The sequence below is a fragment of the Diceros bicornis genome, chromosome 15 (assembly GCF_020826845.1).
Source record: "Diceros bicornis minor isolate mBicDic1 chromosome 15, mDicBic1.mat.cur, whole genome shotgun sequence".
Taxonomy (NCBI): domain Eukaryota; kingdom Metazoa; phylum Chordata; class Mammalia; order Perissodactyla; family Rhinocerotidae; genus Diceros; species Diceros bicornis.
This window is the reverse complement of record NC_080754.1, coordinates 61,119,043-61,140,409: the sequence shown is the minus strand read 5'-3', so window position 1 is coordinate 61,140,409 and position 21,367 is coordinate 61,119,043.

Sequence of the window (21,367 nt, the reverse complement as noted above, 5' to 3'; positions counted from 1 at the left end):
TTCAGTGTTGTATGTAAAAGCTCATCATGAAACCCAAAGTCATGTAGATTTTTCCTTTTCTTTTTCTAGAATTTTGATAGTTTTGCAGTTTATACTTACATCTATGAACCATTCTCGGTGAATTTTTGAGTCATGTGGAATGTTTGCGTCTTTGTTAACTTTTTTCCTTATGGTCACCCGGTTGTGCCATCACCATTTGTTTAAAAGACTATCCTTTCTCCCTCAACTTGCCTTTGATCTTTATTTTTTATTTTTTTGTGAGGAAGATCAGCCCTGAGCTAAGATCTATTGCCAATCCTCCTCCTTTTCTTTTCCTCCCTTTTTCTCCCCAAAGCCCCAGTAGATAGTTGTATGTCATAGTTGCACATCCTTCTAGTTGCTGTATGTGGGACGCGGCCACAGCATGGCCGGAGAAGCGGTGCATCGGTGCGCACCCGGGATCTGAATCCCGGTCTGCCAGTATCAGAGTGCGAGCGCCTCACCGCTAAGCCACGGGGCTGGCCCCAACTTGCCTTTGATCTTTGACAAACATCAGTTGACTATATGTTTCTGAGTCCATGGACTCTGTATCCTTTTCCCTTTATCTGTTTGCATATTCTTATCCCAAGATCACAATCTCTGTACCTTTATAAATCTGAGAATGGAGAAGTATGACTTATTCAACTTTGTTCTTCACTGTTGTGTAGAATATTCTAAGGTTAGAAACATTTTGTAGATATCTACAAAATATCTTATTGGGCTATTGACTGAGATTGTGTGGACTCTATAGGTCAAGTTGGGAAGAGCAGATATCTTAACAATGAGTCTACTGATCATGAAAGTGAAATATATCTCCAATTAGGTAGGTTTTCTTTGCTAGCTTGCCACAGTCTTTGATGGTTTTCTGGATACAGCTTTGTCCTTAGTAGATTTTTACCTAAGGATTTTATTTATTTTGATTTTGTACCATTTTGTAAATGATATTTTCTTTTATTTTAATTTCCACTCATTCATTGCCAGCACAAAGGATGTTAACTGACTCTTGTAGATTGACCTCCTACTTCCTGTAACCATAGTGCACTCTCATCAAGGCCTGGAATACATAGTTCATACTATGCCCGTTTGAACTTCAAAAATTAAGGGACTGACAAATCTGACTATGAATTGCTGTGATTCAGCTTTAGAGTCAGTGCTCAACAGTAGACTGTGCTGCTCCCTGATCTGGGGCAGAGGGCGCCCAAACTCGCCTTTTCCTGACCCAGGGCCTCTGAGACTGGGGTGAAGCGCTGGGTGTTCTACCCATGGACCCATGTGCCCAGCCTCAGTGAGACAAGAGCTTTGTGTCCTCAGGACCCGATGGGATGGGGGAGTGCTTCCGTGGGGGGAAAACGCCCCCTGCCCACCCCTCTGGCTCAGGAGGGGGCTTTGGGGTGACTTCACCAGACGTTTTCCTTAAATTGTGAGCACAGAGCCTTCATGTTCTGGACTGTTCCCACATGGTTTATTCTCTACTTTCTCAGGGCAGGTTTTCACAAGGCTTATTTTACAGCAGGATCAGCCTTCAAGGGGCTGATGGGGAAATCACAGCCCACTGTGTGTGGTACAGACTCAGGGGCGTTTGTGGGAGGAGTCCCTGCAGAGGTTCAGAGATAGGGACACACAGGCGCACTCGTGAAAGGAATGTACGAGATATCCAGGCCTTCCCGTGGAAGGAGCTGGGGACACAGGACATGCCTGGAGGAGACTATAGAATCCCTGGGAGAAAGGGAAAAAGTGTGCAATTGTATATACACTGATTAATTGTTAATGGCTAACTTTTCATATAATGTGAAAGCAGTTGTAAAAATATTGAAAAAGAGGAGATGTATTAAAACACATTAAGTTTCAATATTTTCAGTATATCAAAGTCAGAATTCATTATGATTTTACTTTCCTGGTTTAAAGGAAGACACATTATCTATAATCTATTTAAAATATATTTCTTAGGGCCGGCCTCGTGGCTTAGTGGTTAAGTGCGCGCGCTCTGCTACTGGCGGTCCGGGCTGGGATCCCAGGCGCGCACCTACGCACCGCTTCTCCAGCCATGCTGAGGCCGCGTCCCACATACAGCAACTAGAAGGATGTGTAACTATGGCATACGACTATCCACTGGGGCTTTGGGGAAGGAAAAAAAAGGAGGACGATTGGCAATAGATGTTAGCTCAGAGCCGCTCTTCCCCAGTAAAAAGAGGAGGATTAGCATGGATGTTAGCTTAGGGCTGATCTTCCTCACAAAATAAATAAATAAATAAATAAATAAATAAATAAATAAATAAATAAATAAAACTGTTAAAAACAATTATATATACCCTTCTTAGCTTACCTTGTCATCAAATGAGAATATTGCCATGTTTGACATTTTCTCATATCACAGTGACAGTCTTAAATATTTTTAAATATTAGCTCATTGAAACATCTTTTGCGGGATTCCAATGTGACTAGTATCGTTAAAAAATAAGAATAAATCCAGGCCACTACCAAATGTTTTGTAAGAATGTAATAAGAATATATCATGAATCACTTTTAGATGATCCAAACACAATGGTCACTTTTTTTTCTTTATAAGGATGATTATCCCTGCCTGAGCTATCATCTGTTGCCAATCCTCCTCTTTTTGCTGAGGAAGATTGGCCCTGGGCTAACCTCCGTGCCCATCTTCCGCTACTTTATATGTGGGACGCCTGCCACAGCATGGCTTGATGAGTGGTACATAGGTCCATGCCTGGGATCCGAACCTGTGAACCTTGGGCCACCGAAGCAGAGCATGTGAACTTAACCACTAAGCCACCGGGCTCGCCCCACAAAGGTGATTTTTAAAATGCCCACCACTGCATTGCACTTAATCCTTTAGGATGAAATATATTAAAATTAATGCTTAGTGTCAGCTGACCACAGAGAGCCAACAAGCTGGCCTGGACCCAATGAACAGCCCCACTGACCCACAGACTCATGAGAAATAGTACTTCTTCTTTCTTGTTTTAAGCAACTAAGTGTTGGAGTAGTTTGTTACATAGTGAAGGCTAACTAAATACAATTTAACAAACATTTGAAATTGCAAAAGATTTTAATAAGGAAACAAAAGTCACCCACAATTCCAACAACACAAAATAACCAGTGTGAATATTGTGGTGTGTTTTCTATAGGTTTTTATATTTAGATAGTTATGTAGCTAGAGAGTGAGGGAGAGAGCAAGAGAAAGAAAGTGACAAAGATGACAGGAACACATGCAGAGCTTATATGATGTTATGTAATTTAAATCTTGCTTTTTCCCTATCACCACTGATTAGCGTTGTTTCACGTCCTTAACTGTTTCTGGAAAGTAGGACATTCATTGACTTGGAAACATCTTTCAAACACCACAGTTTCCCTCCTAGTCAGTCATGTATACCAGTTCCTTTATCGATGTGTGTGCCTATGAATCCAAGCGCCAGAAATATTCAGCCTAATTGCGATAAAATGAAAGAAACACACCTCTGTTGGCCGTCTGGTGTTGGAGTAGTTCACTAATTGAAGTTGATCTGAATAATTGACTGGGGCTTGAGCTTCGATTGATCACATTCGTCTTAGAGACAGGACACAGTTCTTGTGACCCTGCCCTTCCCGGGATGTGTCCCCTCCTCCTTGCTGCAGGACCCAGCCGGGGGGACAGGAGGAGCTGCTGGAGGAAACCCTTCTTGGACGATTACTCCTGGACCGCTTAACCCCCAGACTTGCTCACTGGGGGACAGAGACCCAGGCGGGCAGGCAGGTGGGCAGGCAGGTGGGCAGCCGCCTGCACGGGACTCATCCTGGGGAAGAGACAGCCCTTCAGGTGGCAGGTCTACTCGGGGGCCGGGGTTACCTAAGAGGGTGGGCTGTTCTGAGTATAGCGGGCTGCCTCGGTTTTAGATTTGTGCACATCTGAGTCCTAGGAGGAGAGGGGACTTGAATGTGACCTACTCAGGCCACAGCTGGGGCCACTTTCGAGAAGCATGGTTCAAAGCCACAAACAGACCCACAGGGAGTCCAATATTTCTTTTTGGGACTCCAACTCATGTTGGTGGACTTCAGGGAGAAGCGTTCACCTCTCTTGCTGGCCTTTCTCCCGCGCTCCTCTGTGCATCCTCTCCTCCTGTAATACGAAGCCAGGACTCAGCCTGGTGGTAGTAAACTATCCCAGCAGACTGGAGAGACAGGGGCCTCCATACTGGATTTTCTTTCCGTGCGGGAGCAGGGGAAGTAACTATGAGAATGCTCCCTCCACAACAGATTTTTCAGCCTGAACTGACAAGTTATCTTCACTCAAATCCTCGGGAGACGTTTGGAGACCAGGCCGGCTGACTGGGGTCACGTGTCCAGTGCACGCTGCTGGAGCCCTCACTGGGCACCAGGCCCTCCCGGTGTTTCCTCGTTCCCTGCTTCAGGGAGACGGCGGAGTGGGGGACACGGAGGCCAGGGCATTTGCTCAGATCGCACATGTGACAGTCCTAGGGGCAACCTGGAAGTAAAGGGCTGAGTCTTGTGCCCTCAGGAGCCAGTATAGAAAATGCAGTAGATACCCAGATAGATGCAGCAAAGGATTCAGCCTCTTTCCCCCTCCAGGTGGTGTGACCTGAAGAAACACCAGAGACACAGGAATGACGTTCATCCCGGTTTCCACAGTCTGTTTCTCAGAGCTCTGTTTTGGTCGACACTTGTGGCTTTGATTTTCTTTCATTCTGCAACACTCTCTACATATGGAAACGCTCATACAAAGCTCACAACCAAAGTCACAGAAGTCAGTCCACTGGTGGAATCGTTTTGCGGAAATTCAATGAAAGTCCAATATTTGCCTGAAAGATGAGCTTTTCAGTTTAATGGCTGGTAGTCACAATTGTCTACACAGACACTCAGGTAATTCTAACGTAGCAGTGAATTCTCGATCCCCATTATACAAATGGCAACCTTTGTGTGGGCACGTCTATTAGGGGAGACCGACACTGCATCTCCGTGATCATTCTCCTCCCGCTGGTGCATCTGGACCACGAGGCCACTGCTGGGAATCCCTGGACTCAGAGACGGGCCAGGGCAGGCACAGCACTTGCCTCCTCTGAAGCCTCCACACGGAGGGGACTGCTGGTCCTGGCAGGGGTCAAAAGTTGAAGAGTGTATGCATGCTGTTTTCTCTGATCGGGGTGATACGCTGGCTCGAGGGGAAGAGGTGGGCTTTTCAAAACAGATCCACACTACCTAACCTAATGCTTCGACACATCCTCTGATGGGTACGCGTTTGTCACTAGGGTTTCAGAGAGGAACTCGCAGAAGGTGAGGGAGCAGGCAGCCGACAGACAAGGGCAGCAGGGCCAGGGGAAAGCAGCGTCTTAGGGGCCTTCTCTCCTGTGGCTGCCTTTCAGAGTTTCCACGCAGACACTCAATGCGCTGAGGCTGATGGACCCGGATTTTCTCAACAGTGGGCGTCTTTTGCCCGAGGGTTTTTCATGGATGTGAGTGATTCTGCAAGAAGCTCTAAGTGCTGGCTGCCTCCAAACTCCGGGATGGAGCACAGGCATCCCTGACAGTGGGCCCTGTATGCAGACCACCAGCCAGAGGGAGGCGATGGGGCTCAGGACAAAGGCTCGCCGTGGCCCCCACACTGGGATCAAGAAGGGCTATGGTGGCCCAGAAGCTTCTAAGTAATGTGGATAACTCCTTAGAGAATGCAGAAGTCGTACAGCCAGGAGGCTTCAGAATAGCAAGACCAGATGGCAACACTCATCTGTGGGGGAAAAGAGAAAGAGAGAGAGAAGGAAAGAAAGAGAAAGAAAAGCCAACTCACCTGGAGGCAGGCAGGGGGAAAATGGAACAGCCGTAGTCGAAATGGTAGAGTAGCTCTCCCGGGAATAGAAATGACCCTGGCATTGACAAGTGCGACCCTTGTGTTTATGGGGGGCCAAGTAGTGTTCTAAGCATTTTACAAGCATGACTTCATTTTGTTGGCACTATTATCACCCCATTTTACAGCTGAGAAAACAGAAGCATGAATAGGTAGAGACCCAGGAAGCTGAGGCCGGTTAAGGGAAGTCGTGGAAGCCAGACACTGCAAGAAATGAGGCTTCGTCTGGGGGAGGGAGAGCCCCTGAGGGCTGTCCTCCCTACGCTCTTCCCCCTGGGCAGCTCCGTGGGTTGTGACACCCCGCCTGCCCCCTTTCCCCACCCCCAGGTACGGAGGTGGCTGATGCTCTCAGAACACGTCCCGTCAACGCGATAGTGAGGTTCCAGTGTGTCCCGGCGACAATGGGGAGACTCTCCAGCTACTTCCTCCTCTTGCTGGAGTGAAATGCCCCGAGGTCAGCAGCGGGCATTTGCGGTCATTGCACTTTTAGCTTTTTTTAAAATTTCAGTTGTTCTACTTTTTATTTTTGTTTGCAACATTTTCAGGTCTAAGGTGGCTGATGTAAGGAAGGACGGTAGTGGGATATGAGGGATTTCGGCGAGGACAGAGGCCGACCTCACGCAGCTGGCACCTTCAAGACATCGTGTGTCCCTGGTCCTGCCGTCACTGCCAGTGTCGGGAAAACAACAGAAAAGAACGAAAGAGAAAAAAGGAAAATCTTTTAGGATAGCGATCATTAGGTATCTCCCAATTCAAATCTTCAGAAACAGAGTCAAGCAGGTGAAGAATCAGCAAAGAAAACTTTGAAGATCATTTGATAACGTTGTATCGACCCAGCTGACCAGTCAGGGCGAGTATCTTGTTGTGACTGTGACTGGTTTGTCTGCTTGCCTCTGGCAGGTTCAGTCATGTCCCTCCCTCTGCAGTCCTGGTTCTTCACAGCCTTTTGCTTGATCGGAGACAGTCAGGGTCAGGAGGTAAACCCAACAACTCTCTCGCTACACCCATCACCAGTGGAGGCAAAAAATAAAACCAGACACCACCGCGCCCCATTTAATACACAACTTGAATTCACTCCTGACCGTGGAATCCGTGGTTCTCGGGGTGTGAGAGCGTCAGACGATGCCCTTGGCGTTTTAGATGCACACAGACCCACAGTCACTCAGATGGAGCGTTGTCCCCCATCTCAGTTTACTCCCCGAGATGTAAATCTCCCTGGGGAGCGTGAGGGAGAGCCGTGCCCAAGCTGGCTTCCACTGCAGACGCACGCCCACGAGAAGGACAGGAGAAGGGCGAGAGACACTTCGTCTTCCCCTCACACCCTCCACTCCCCCGGGCCGTGCTCAAGCGCAGCCACATACCAGTCTCCTCTCCCGTCCTCCTTTCTGCCCTCCTAGTCTTCTCTTCCCTGCCAAGTCTTAGCTCTGCGTTGCCCATTGGGTGTCCCTCGTGATCAGCCGCCACTCCCTGGCCGCATGACCTTGGACAGGCTCCTCGAACTCTTGGTGCTCTGGTCTCTTCATCCCTAAGATCTAATAATCGGACCCATCTCGCTGGGGGTTACATGAGACAATGTGTGCAAAGTGTCAGCACAGTGTCTATTGTAATTGTGGTTGTTGTTCTTGTTGCCACTCAGAGTTTTCTCCGTTGGCTAGAAAACCATTATTTACGTGATTATGCATACTCTGATGATTGCTTAAGAAAGCAATGGTGTGCACTCCATCATTCCCATCTTCTCTCGCAATTCCTGAAGAGGGCCCATGACAGCACTGGATGGGGCCAAGTAAAAGTCCATTCAGAGTGAGCAAAGCTGCCTCCTTGTGGCACTAACCTGCGCCTGACGATGTCTTTTGCGGGGCTTCTCCTAGGGAGCTCTAGGCGGGGCTCCGCCCTTCCAAGCTGACTCTCAGAGCCCAGCCAGGACCCACTGCTATTGTACTGCGCCCACGTGGAAGCCAAAATGCTTCTCCAAGGTAGAGCAGGGAGGGCACCAGGATTTTCCTTCTCCTCTCCGATTGACTAGCAGGTGAGGGGTTCTTCGGAAGCCACACATGCCAGCTGTTTTGGCCACAATGGCCATAAGCTGACTGGACGTCATTCTCCCCCAGTGGAGCGGCAGCTCAGGACAGCTCCAAACAGCATCCAGACAGTGGTGTAAACACCAGGCTGGCTGAGTGAAATCACTGGTCGAGTCATGCTCTGCACGGGGAGGCTGAAGAGCACGCATGCAGCCCACAGAGGCTCCCGGCAAGGCGCTGGGGCACCTCCCTGCCATGGCGCCGGTGTGGGACTCAAGTGTCATTCCTCTGTCAACAAATGCTTATTGAGTGCCCACCTGCTAGGTGCCAGCACAGTGATCATTTCTCCAAACAGTGTCTGTGTCATTTAAGCCCGACGGAGGGCGCCCAAAGCAAATTTCAGCCTGTGTTTAGGAATTTCCCTCAACAGAAACCCGGGTTAACAAGAAAAGGGAAGGAAGGAAGGAAGGAAGGAAGGCAGGCTTAATTAATATTCAAATTTTAAATAGTAATGACATTTCAGTTGTTCTACTTTTTAATTTTATTTGCAACATTTTCAGGTCTAGAGGTGGCTGCCGTAAGGAAGAACGTTAGTGAGATATAAGGGATTTTGGTGGGGACAGAGGCCGACCTCACACAGCCTGCACCTTCAAGACATCGTGTGTTCCTGGTCATGCCGTCACTGCCAGTGTTCTTTAAATGACCATCTTAAACTGGTCAACAGAGCACGGTCAGAAGACATATTCTTATCCCTAAACTTGTCTTGCAAAGTAAAAGAAAATAAATTAGACCTGCTTTTTGCCGCTTGGTCTTAGAAGAAGATAGGGTATGGAGAAGCCAGCAGGGCCAGGATGAGGGTGAGGCCAGCGAGCACTTTCTTTGGGCACAAAATTTAAGGGGGCACCAAACACACATTTATCACAATCAATAAATTTATTTTTTTTAGGAATAGTGGCCCTGAGCTAACATCTGTTGCCCATCTTCCTCCTTATTTTCCCTTTTTTCTCGCCCAAGCCCCAGTAGAAAGTTGTGTGTCATAGTTCTACATCTTTCCAGTTGCTCTTGGTGGGATGCCGCCTCAGCATGGCCCGATGAGCGGTGAGTAGGTCCCCGCCCAGGATCCAAACCGATGAACCCCAGGCTGTCGAAGGGGAGCGCATGAACTTAACCATTACACGACTGGGCCGGCCCCTGATAAATAATATTTTAATGCAATATCTTTCTAAAAATCAAAATTCATGCAAAAATCTATGAGGAACAACATATCGAAAGCTTACACACAGACAGGACCAATGCCATTGGCTTTTCCCCAGACTGTGACACAGAAATCTAGGCAAGCCCCCTGTGCCCCCCTCAGTTTGCAAGGGCCATTCCCATGTCACCCACCAACTGTGGGAGATCAAGATTTGGCCACCCTGAAATATAACTCTTTACCTTGATTGTTTTCTCTGAGGGACATGTGACCTCCTCCACTAACTGCCTAAAGAATTTGACATAGTAACTCCTTCCTGGAACAAATCTTCTATCTGATGGCTGTAATATAATGTAAAATAGATGTTACAATAGGAAAGGCACCAACAAGCCCATCTTATCAAAAATTCTATCTCTCTGGCCACATTCTCTAGATGGCCCTGCCAGGAGTTGCCAGACAGACATTTACATTTATAAAGGAAATCTCCATTTGTAAAGGTATCTCCCTCTCCGTATTGGGAAGAGGGGGGATGACCTCATTTCTAGAAACTTATCAATGTGGAAGGTGAGGCCTTAAATCTGCATAATAACCTTACTCTTGTTTACTGTGCTTTAGTGGTGATCTCCTGTAACTGACTCCCCCCACCCCCAACATCCTCCTTTGTCTTTAGCTGAAGATGGTATTTAAGACCAGAATTTCTGCTATTGTGTTGAGAAACGCAGTGCCCCCGGCTTCTCCCTTATACATGTTATTAAACTTGGTATTATTTTCTCCTGCTAACCTGTCTTGTTGATTATTTGGCCAGCCATAGGAACCTTAAGGGAAAGGGCAGAGGGGGATTCTCCCTCTTGCCCCACACAGGTTACAAAGGCTGTGCGCAGTCTGGAGCCACTTCACCAAAATCTCCACAGTGACTTGGTGGAGGAGAGGGGGTGGACTACTGGTGACTTTTCTTTTTGCTTTCTGTATTAGTTCAAAGTTTTTGTTTTTATAACGGGTATGCATTTTTTTTAAATGCTTAGTGAATTTTCTTTAACAGATGGTCAAAGGCGTGGAGCAATGACTATTCGAATGTCTGTGGAGAAACTGTGGAATCTCCAGGAAGTAGCCTTGTCAGCCCCAGAAAGCATCTGTGACCAGGACTGGAAGACCCAAAGACCTTGGGAGAGAGGAACCTACCTGCGGATGAGCCCGCAAAAGACCTAGGGCAGTGCTTCTCACACCCGCATGTGCCCCTACCTCCCCGGGGGACCTTGGTTGACTTAGAATCTGTCTCTGCACTGGATGTGCTGGAGAGCTGCCACGTGACGCTGGCGCCCTGGTCCTGGACCGCAGGGGTTGGAGAGAGGCAGCGGGGGCGGGGAGTCCGCGGAGGTTCCTGGCTCTCGGGAGCCCAGTGTGTGTCATCTTAATAATGAGGAAAAATCAAAAGTAAAATTCAGATATCTGTACTGGAAGGGAATGAGAAAGAAAGAGAAGGGAGGAGGAGAGACTAACGGAAGCGAGGAGAAGAGAGCAGAAAGGGAAGGAGCAAGGGGAGAAGTAGGAGAACATGCCCAGCTCCTGTCTTTCCCGCCCCCTTCTCCAAGCCGCAGCCCTGGCCGGGCGCCGCGATGGCCTCCGCGCTCCGCCCGGCGGCAGCCGTGGGCGCGGGGCCGGTTTGCTGCGCGGCTGGCAGCCCGGCGCCCACGCAGCGGGGTCCCGGATTCCGCGTGTGCTCGGCGGCCGCGCGCTCTGGGGGCTGCGGCGGGGAGACGGGGTGCGGGTCCCTCGCCGGCTGCGTGTTCGGGCTGAGCTGCGGGAGGGCGCCGGAGGGCCCTGCCTGGCTTTCTGGCCGCGCCATCGCCCGGTGGTCGGGGCCTCGCGGCGCGTCCCGCCCCCGCGCCTGTCCCTGGGCGCGGCCCGAAGCCCGCGGGCAGCGGCCTGAGCCCATGTCTGGCTCGGGCTCCCGGCGCGGGGCTCGGCCTCAGGCGGAGAGCAGGCCGGTCCCTCGGGGCCGGGAGAGCCGGAGCGGCTCTCTGGTGTGCATGCGTCCTGGTGCAGCGGGATGGGAAGCGTCAAGGAGGGGACCCAGCGCCGCACATTACGAGATGGCCCGTTTGGCTTGGGGGCGGCGGCTGTCTGTCACCTCACCCTCCATATGGCCCGGAGTGTGCAGCATGGGCCTCAACCGGCAGTTTTGAAACTGGCTTAATTAGGGGAAAAACTTGTTCCTTTGACGCCGTTGCTCTTGTTGTCGCTTGTGTGTGGAGACTCCTATAAAATTCTTTGGATACCTGTCTTACCACTGGCTCTGCCTTCGATTTATTGAGCCCTTCTGGGGCCTGTCCCTGCTCTGGGCCCCGGGATTGCCATGTGAGTTCAGGCACAGTGAAGCTAATGATGCATTTCTCAGAACACATCCCATCGTTAAGTGACACATGACTGTACAAACATTTTGGCGTGTTTCAACTCACTAAGTTATTATTTTTGAGGCTCAAATTGCTCCGTCTTTGACTAATGGGGGCCTAGTCAGGTTAGCACCTGGGTGCTTTTGGCATGAATCTAGTCGTCTTGGATAGCTTCCTCTCTTTTGATATGACAAGATTTTCAGGCTCTCCTTCTACATTTCCTGTCCCAGACCTGGAATCAGCCTTTCTCCAAGGAGCTCTGGCTGCATTTAATGAGCAGTGGTACTTAGAGACCACAATCTAGGCACTAGAAGCTTTTATTAGTGGTGAATTGGTCATTGTTTCCTGGCATTTTTTTAAGATAAAATATATAATGAGTTTTTAAGAAGACTTTCAGTTAGAATCCTGGAGGTATTAAAAATCAATAGCAAAAATCAAGAAAAACTTGATTTTTCTTTTGTAAGTTCTTTATGCTCTTAGGGTATGTCTTACTAAGGATGTACAGTCAAATTAATGTTTTAAAGTCACGTGCAATAGTTTCTGTCTTTGTGGTCGTGCCAAAAATCAGTATACAGCTAGGTTTGTTTCATTTCGCTTTTGACTTCTAGGGACTGCTTTTCTGAATATTTCAATTTGTTTTATAATTGTGTAGAATATTTTCATAGTTTCAAAATAAAATCTACAAACCAAAGTATATTAAGTGAAGGCTAACCTATTCTTTCCTCTCAGTCATGATCCCTTCTTCCTAATATATGGAATAATTTGAAAATATTTATGGTTTATCTGTTCATTTAAAAAACAATATAATGATAGTATAATGTTATACACATGCACAGATATTCATAGCACATCTTCTTGGATAAATGGTAGCATACCATTCACACTTTTCTTCCCTTAGCTCTTGAGACCACTTTATAATGTCAAAAATGTTTCTGTTGGATAGTAGTTCCACTTTTGGCACTCATTGATTCAGAAAAAATAAAAGGACAAAAAGCTACAATGGCTTCAGTAGCATTGTAAAATAAATTTATTTAAAATAATTTATTAATCCTAATACATTGATGTATTATTGGAAAATGTTAGTCCACTTGTCTCTTCAGCCTACAATAAATCAGACTTGTGCACATCTCGACAATCAGGAACCACAGGAGTCGAACTACTAAATGTCCATTTTTTTCCTTTTATTTATTTAGATGTTCCTTTTTCAAAAAAGTAAACTTTTAAATTTGGGAATCATTTCAGATTTACAGAAAAGTGACAAACCTAGCACAGAGAGTTCTTGCATACTCTTTGCCCAGTTTCCCCTATTGTCAGCATCTAAAATCACGTGGTCCATGTGTCAAAGCCAGCATACCAGCACGAGCACACTACTATTAACTAACCTCCAGACTTCGTTCGGATTTCACCAGTTTTTCCACTAATGTCCTTTTCCTGTTCCAAGATCCGATCCAGGATACCACATCGCTTTTAATATCTTTCCGTTTTTAATTGCCCTAAAAATTTATCCATGTTAAAGAGTACTCTCATCTTATAGGTGATAAGGGACAGAAACCAAATGGTTTACTGACAGTGGGGTGATCACAGGATTCAAGTCCAAATCTGTGTGGAATCTGCTTTTATAAGAGGCGATCTGCTTTAGGGGAAGAAGACGCAGACTCTGGAATTCAGCAGACCTTGGTGTGAGTCCTAGTTTGGGTTTGCTACTTAGTAGTTGGGATGGCTTGAATGCTTTATTTAATATCACTGAGCCGTAGCTTTTCCTTTGTAAAATGGGAGGCTAAAATACACCTCACAGGGAATAGGGAAGTTTATGAACACTACATGTGAGGTGTTTTGACCGTAATAAATACTCAATACATGGCCATTGCCATTGTCATAGCATCAGTGCTGTCAGGCCCATGACTAGCGCTTGGGAACTGGATGTCTGGTCATCTGCTACCCAGAATATAATTTTCTCTTATAAATCAGGTATGTAGTTTTTATTCCACCAGCTCACCGTGGGGTTACTACTCAGATATGCAACCTCCATTACAGTGACGCTAGGTAGGGGGAAACCCGGTGAATAGCAGAGCAGCATTGTCTGATACAGCACCAGAAGGGGAGAGGATGGCATAGAAACCCCGGGCAGGGCTCCCCTCTTCTGTTCACAGGGGCCTGGGGTGTCGGAATCACTGGCGGGCACTAACAACAACACGGCGACTTCAGAGGGGCATTTGTGTCTAAACCCTCCAGGACTCATCCACCACTGTCTGGCTTGTTTCTGAGATGGGGCTTTCCGCCAACAGGCACTGACATTACCCTGTAGATACCTTACCAGATAAGCATCTAACAAATTAACATACATATATTTTACTTCTGAAAGGACTGCTGACACTTTTTAAGTGCTTTCTGACAAGGTTTTTTGTGACAGAAAATAAATGCTCCTTTGTGGAAAATTACCACAGCCCTGATTTCTGGGGTGTGTGTGCGTGTGCGCCTGTGCGTGTGTTCCTTCCTCTTCCTCTTTTGCAGGGATACAAAAGACTTTTGTGTCACATTCCAAAATAGAACCCAAAAGTAAGTCAGTAAAAGAGCCATGAAATACGTCAGCTGCCATAAATCCAAGCAAAAGGAGGAAGTGGGTGTCGGCGCTAGGAAGACTTTGTGCTGAGACCTCTGGTGCCTGTTCTGTTGAGGACTAAAGGACCATTTTGGGGTCAGATGCTCTGCTGTACCATTGCTGACTGCACGAGTTTCCTTTCTCCGGGATGGCCACCTCTAGGATGGAGGTCATGGTTGCTGGTCATCAGGACCAAGCTGGCAGATTTAAGCCTGATGGTTGTTAGGAAGCCCGACATGGCGTTGGGGACAACATGCTGCTCAGGGATGAATAAGCAGGGCACTTTTGTCCCTCCATGGGTAGGTGAAGGAGTGGCTGGTTTTGAATAGCAAAACCACACTTTTGGGTAATGCTTCTGGTATTCCACGCAGCGCAACGGGATATGGATCCGATTCCACATCACCCCCTGAGTGAGGCTGCGGCTCCCTGTGCTGCTGGAAGTGTGCTGGAGGACCGGCTGCAGGCGTGGCTCTGACCCGACCTCCATAGTGTCCGCTTTCCTGACACGCTGCCTCCTCACCACAGCGGTCATCTTCCGTACAGCACAGGAGAGCGCATCCTGCCCGGGGAGAGACGGCGTTTTCCTGAGGGTATGGGATTCTGATTTCCCAAGATTAGGTGTTGTCAAGTTTCTTGGCACTCTACCAGGTGGAAGGAACTCTCTAATACATGGGATTATAATTTTTAAAAAATGACCAAACTTGATTTTGTGACCAGGCGCTTCCATGTGACTCTCTGAGTTATTACCAACACACATTTCGGGTTTCAAATGATTCTCACTCACGCTTACTTATCTTTTCCATTGTTGGCAATATCTCCGAGGAGCCGCAATCCTTATCCATTGTCTGATTACCAGAACAAAACACAGTTTGAGGTTGTTTAGAGTTTTAAAAGAGTTTTATTTTATTCTATTAAACTTAAAAATAGTACCAGATGTAACAGACTTAGTTAGAAGTCAGAGATTTTAGAAAATAAAACATGTCCTAGTACCGACCGCCAGCTCTGTGGAAACCGGTTCTAGCTCTATTTGCAGTGGTAATAGGCCTTAAGTGGAATAACTGCGGAGGTTATGGGGAGAATGGTTAGGGAAAGAAGTGAAATATCACTTGCTTATCTTCTTGGACCTCAGCATAAATACACGTACATGGAGTCCCTGTTCTTGAGCCTGGACTGGAAAGCCGTATACAGAGGAAAAGTCTTAGAGACCCAAGTGGGAATACACTCACCAAGAAGTTGCTTTCCCTTCTCTTTGCCAGGCTCTGGGCTAGGCATGGGTGTATCATATGTAACAGTGAGCGAGTCAAGGGGCCCTGCCTCCAAAGGGCTCCCTGTCTAGTGAGGCAGACAGGCTCACACTACAATTGTTATAGCACAAGGTGGTGAGCCTGACGCTAGCAGTAGATACACAGAACTGTACAAGAAAAAAGAGGACGTCTCCATCTTGTCTGGAGTCATAGAAAAGACAACACAGAGGAAATGGCACCACTCTGGGCCTTGAAGGATGGATCAGCTGGTGGAGGAGGAGGAGAGGGGCATTCTGACATTGGGAAAGGCATGTGGAAAGCCATGAAGTGTTAAACACTTTTCACATGTCCTGTGGTCCCACATGGCTCAAGAAGGGGGCTGTGTGTCGGGGTGGGAGACACGTGAGGCTCGGAACGCTGGCTGTGGTCAAGTCCCAAATAGCCTCATGTGTGTCACGAAGGAGCTTCAGTACGTCAGTGAAGACAACGAGGAGCAGTGAGTTCTGTCACATTTTCATTTAGACGTGCTCTTGCAGCAGCAGTGGCTGGACTGACAGCAAAACCAGCTCCAGGAGCCTACGACTGCCATCAAGGGAGGCCCCAGGATTCCCAGCCCTGGGGGGCAGGGCTGGAGGGCACAGACTCAGGAGGGATTTCTGAGGTGGAACGGCCAAGACTTGATGCCTAATTAGAAGGATGTGGTTGAGAGAGAGAGGAAGGAAAGGGTCAGATCTGACTTGGGTTTGGGCCAGCATCAGCAGAGAGGGAATGAAACAGAGGTTCCTTGGAACCACACAGCCCTGGCTCCCAACCCTAGCTGTACCACTTTCAAGTTTTGCGTTCGTGGGCAGGTCACTGTTCAGAGCCTCCATTTCCTCTGTCAAAGGAAGAGTACTGACCAGGATTCAGTGAGGGTTGATGAGATCCTGGAGGCCTGGGGCAGATGGACCAGATGAGGACAGAGGCTGTCTGTGAAGATTATTGTAGGCAGGCTCACAGCCATTCTCAGGGTCACAGGACCAGTGGGACGTGAGAAGAGGGCCTGTTGTGAGTATTGTTAAGAACATTGCGGGAAGGAATGCTGGCAGAGTCTATACCCGCGGAGGCAGTGGGGTCTTTCCCGCCGATAGGAATTGGTAGGCTTATGGCATCAGGATGTGCTGGTGATGAAAAGTGTCAGATGTTTGGTAACTGCTAAAAATTTAAAGCTACGTCAGATCCTAGACCAGAGCTTAGTGCAAGAGGAAGAACAATGGAGCCCCCAGGCCCTAGAAATTTGAGTTGGCTTTTCCGTCTGAGTCTATCGAGGAGTTAACTGGAGAAAGGGGCCCTGCATGAAACTGCTCATCAAAGAAGCACAGAAAACTGGGATCCGGGAAGGGGACTGATATAACTAGGGTGAAGGAGGAGGTGGCATGTGCCACAGGCAAGGCTGTGTAGTGAGGGGAGGGAGGGCCAAACACACCCATGTCAGAGGAGCCCACCTCCCCAGAATCACTCAGAACTGCTCCTTCACACCCACAGTAGAAACTAGTCCAGGCCTCTGAAGAGCGGTTAAAAGTCTCAACTGCAGAGAGACCCACCACCAATGAATGGGGCTGTGTGTGGGGGTGGGAGACACGTGAGGCTCAGATGCAGTAAACCTGCCTCTGCTTCCCATGGCCTCCTGCAGGCCCTTCTTGGAGCTCCATGGCCCCATTTGGCCTCCAGAGTTAAAGAGAAATCAAGGAACTAGCAAGAGTCCAAGGGAGAGCGAAAAACATGATCATAGAGAGTGAGAACAGGACCCAAGAGGCAAGTTAAAGAAACTGGGGTTGATTTGCCTAAAGCAGTAAAGACAAAATGGGAACTGCATTCAAATACAGGAAGAGGGGCCGGTGTCCAGTTATTTCCCAATTTCAAGAGCACAGAATAACAGGCAAATGGCCTAATCTGCCCCAAGAGAGATCAGGGTAAAGAAGGAGTTTCATAAATGTGTGTACGTCTTGGAAGGAGTAATTGTCCAACAGGGCTGTCCCCTCTCACTGGGAGGGAGCGTGCTGGAGACTAGATAGGAGGCCCTGGCTTGTCTCCAGAGCCCCCACCAGTCCCAGGTCTCCTGGCTTCTGGGAGCCTGTGCAGCTTTTCAGAGCAGAAACCTGACAAGTGAGTGGCCAGCCCGGATGATGGGAGCGTCTGTGCTTCTCCTAGTGGGTCTCCCAATCCAAGAACAAGTGTGACTTTAACCCCATTTTCTCTTTGCCGTGTTCAAGATACAGTCAACAGCAAAGGCCTGCAGGTTCTTTGGCAGCTGGTAAGAAATGCCTTACAAATTCCAGAAGTGGGAGTTTGGGTCAGATCACTGTGTGAGCAGTTAACTGTGTGGAGAAAGTACTCAGGGAACCTTGTGCGACTCCAGCTCCTAGACAGTTCTGCTCTGGTTGTCATGGCTGTTCCATGCTTAGGGACACTGTCCCTCACTGGGAGCTCAGTCACTCAGTCAACTGTCATTCATGGAAGGAACTGAGTCAAGATGTAGAAACAAGCTTGAGGGCCTGACCGCCTTCCTGCCCCCAAAACACCACCTAGAAGACATAGTTATCTACACATAGGATAACGGTGCCATTTGTTAGTAACCAGGACACTTGTGACAGTGAACTGGGGGTTATGCTAGGACAAAACTGGGACCTTTGGCCACCTAATCTATAACTCACATTCAAAAGTCAAAAACAAGAAGGGAGGTGCCCTTGATATTGAAATTATCAGGAATCCTTGGAAGTTAGAAAAAAACATAGAAAAGGAATGTTTGCTTTATTAAATGTGTATTAGTCATCTATTGCTGCCTAACAAATTACCTCCCCAAACTACTGGCTCAAAACCACAAACATTCATTATCTCCTGCGGTTGCTGTGGGTGGGGAATTTGGGAGCATCTTAGCTAGATGGTTGGCCTCAGGGTCTTTCAGGAGGCTGCAGTCAGATGCTGCCCTGGGCTGCCATCATCTGAAAGCTTGACTGGGGCTGGACGGTCCACTTCCAAGATGGCTCACTCACGAGGCTGTTGGCAGGAGACCTCTGCTTCTCCCTCAGTTCTTCCCCACTGGGCTGCTTGTGTGTCCTCACCACAGGGCAGCTGGGCTCCCCCAAGTGAGGGACCTGAGTCACTCAGGCCTCTCCTGATCTCATCTCAGACTCACAGACTGTCACTTTGGCCACATTTTATTCATTAGAATGGGCCACTAAACCCAGCCTACACTATGAGGGAAGGAGATTATGCTTTACTTCCTGAATGAAGGAGGATATTCAAGTACTTGGTCATTCTTGTTGTGAGTTCATGTTTGTTCTTGAAATTCCCTGTCTGCCTTTCTCTGAGCACTGTCTTTTCATTCAGCCTGCCCCAGGGATCGTGGGAAAGGATGGGCATGGGCAGCCAGGAGGGCTGTCTCAGCAGCTGCTGTTCTGTCATGGGCTCTCTGCTCCTCCTGGGCATTGTCAGTCTCTTGAGGGACTTATAAAACGGGCTCTCGGGGGGGGGGGGCGGGGAGGGATGCGGGTAATGAGTTCCCCATCACAATAGGTATATAAGGGTAAGTTGGATGGCCAATTGGCAGGTGACACAGATGAGTATAGATGGGGAGGAGCTAGCCTAAGAGAACTTCCATGTCCTTTCTGACCCAGAGCATCCATGAATCCCTGATTCCTCCAAAGAGCATCCTTTCTTTGGTGTCTGGATGGGCTACGTAAGTACCAAGTCTGTGCATTAATGGAAGTGTCAGAGCCAGGAGGGGTTCATCTGCCCAGAGGAGGCTCTCAGGAGCACGTTCCTGAGGAGGTGAAGGCATGGATTCTTGAAGTGAGAAGATCTATGAAAAGAAAAATGGACTACATGTTATTATAGGCTGGGAGGATCATGAGTTTCAGTCTCCCCTAGAGATGGAATTAACAAGATTTCCAAAATCATAATGGTGGGAGATTGTTTGTTTACTTTTGCAGCAAGCCTTGGGAGCTGTGCTTGGAGAGATCAAAGCTGTCCTGTGAGCCTGTCTGAAGCGCCATCAACTTGACTCAGAAACCAGGAGTGGCTGCCTGTAAAATCCTGGCTTAGGAAAATCTGCCTCCAGTTTTCACCTGCTTCTACTCAAAGCAGATGGAGCTAAATGTGAGCTTGGGTAAGAAATCAGTGCCCTGGTCATTGCAGATGCCCAGGCTGTTGAACAAAAATACCACACAGGGGTGCCAGCCCCGGTGGCCTAGTGGTTAGGTTCAGCACGTTCCGCTTTGGTGGCCCAGGTTCAGTTCCCGGGCACAGACCTATACCACTTGTCTGTCAGTGGCCATGCTGTGCAGCAGCTCACGTAAAAAAGAGGAAGATTGGCAACAAGATGTTAGCTCAAGGTGACTCTTCTTCAGCAAAAAGAAAAAAAAATACCATACAAGAGGATGGCAAAGGTCAGCTCTACTGGAGAGGAGGGGACAGGAGCCAGCCACCTGCAGCTTTAATGAGCATGTCCTGGCCTCTGACCCCATGCCATTACCCACCAATCCAGTGCTGAATGCCATGCTGCCTTCACTTTCCGTGAATGAGCAGGCCAGTTCCCATCCAAAGGCCAACGCTCTGCCCAAGGTGAGATCTGCTCTCGGCCTCGCTGGCTCTTACTGAGGAGCGTGGAGTCTTTATGGACAGTATCGGCCCAGGCTCCTCGCTGCACAGAGGTCGGGATTAGAAGGTGGAGAAGCCAGGGCTTGTGGCCAGATTTTCTTTCCTGTCTAGCTTTTCCCTTTGCATTGGCTGTTTTGTTTCATTCAGTCAGAAACACACCAAGGTCAGTCTTGGGGCACATTTAGCCCTTTGGAAAGAGCTTTGCAAATTCCAGGTATATAAAAAAATAATTAGATTCTATAGTCAAGAGTAAGAGCTGAATATTAAAGTCCGAAAAGAAGTGAATGATTAGGAGAGACAGCGTGTAAAGCCCCCAGGCCGGTGCCCAGCACATCTGGGGTCCATTACGAATAAACAACCAGCCAGAAAGAGTCAAGAGGCCACAGCTGGACTCGTCCTGAAGCTAGTCTGTCCCGTTGACCTCAAAGGAAACAATGTTGAATTCTCTTGAGCACTGTTTCTGAAAGTTCGGGGGAACACAAGTATCAGAACCCCCTGAGTACTCACTAACACTGTCCTTCTCAGTCAGACCTTCCTAATAAGAATCTCCACTGCAAATGCCAGGGCATTGGAATTCTCACCACACAGCAGGTGGGAGGTTTAGCTCATTTCACACTCACAGCCACGTGGGAGGTTTGCATTTAACTTTCACTTAACAGATGCTGCACCTGAAGCCTGGAAGTCATCAAGACACAGGCTGTATCTGCAAACGGATCTAGTGTGGGCTCTGACCTACCTCTTAGCTGTGTCACCATGGGAAAGCTCTTAACCTCTCTGCACTGCAGATTCTCATCCATATATGCAGGATTTTATAATGAAATAATGCATGGGAAGCACTTTAGCACAGTCCTACGATTAGATGAAGTATGTAATAAATAATGTAGCAGTTAACACACCAAATGCTTACTAAAAAGTTTAAGTAACCAGCTCACACTGTTCAATAGTGATTTGTCAGTTTGTCCTATCAGACAGAAAAGCCTCTGAGGCAAGAGGTGGTTCTCATTAGTCTGGTTTCCCAAGCCCCTACCACAGAGTTGCTAATTACTGATTGAGCAAATGAACTAACAGAGAAAGGCCCTGCAGAGCAGGTAAGTAGTAGGGCTGGATTTGAACTGGGGCGTGGACCTAGGCATTGCTTCCAGAAGGAGTGTTGAGATGTCCTGGCACTGAGAGGGGGCCTTTGGGCCAGTGCCTCTGGCTTTTGTTTGTTTAAAAAAGGCCTGCACTGTGTTGAGAGGGTTGACCTGTCCCTGGGAACACTGCAAAACCGTGGGGGTGGGAGGGAGATAGTGAGAACAGTTACTTTCCACTGGGAAGAAATGATAAGGAGGTGGTTCCTCAAATGCAGGCTCATGGCCTCTGAGAATGAGGCCTTGGTCTGGAATTGGTAGGAGGCCACAGGACAGACTTCCATGGG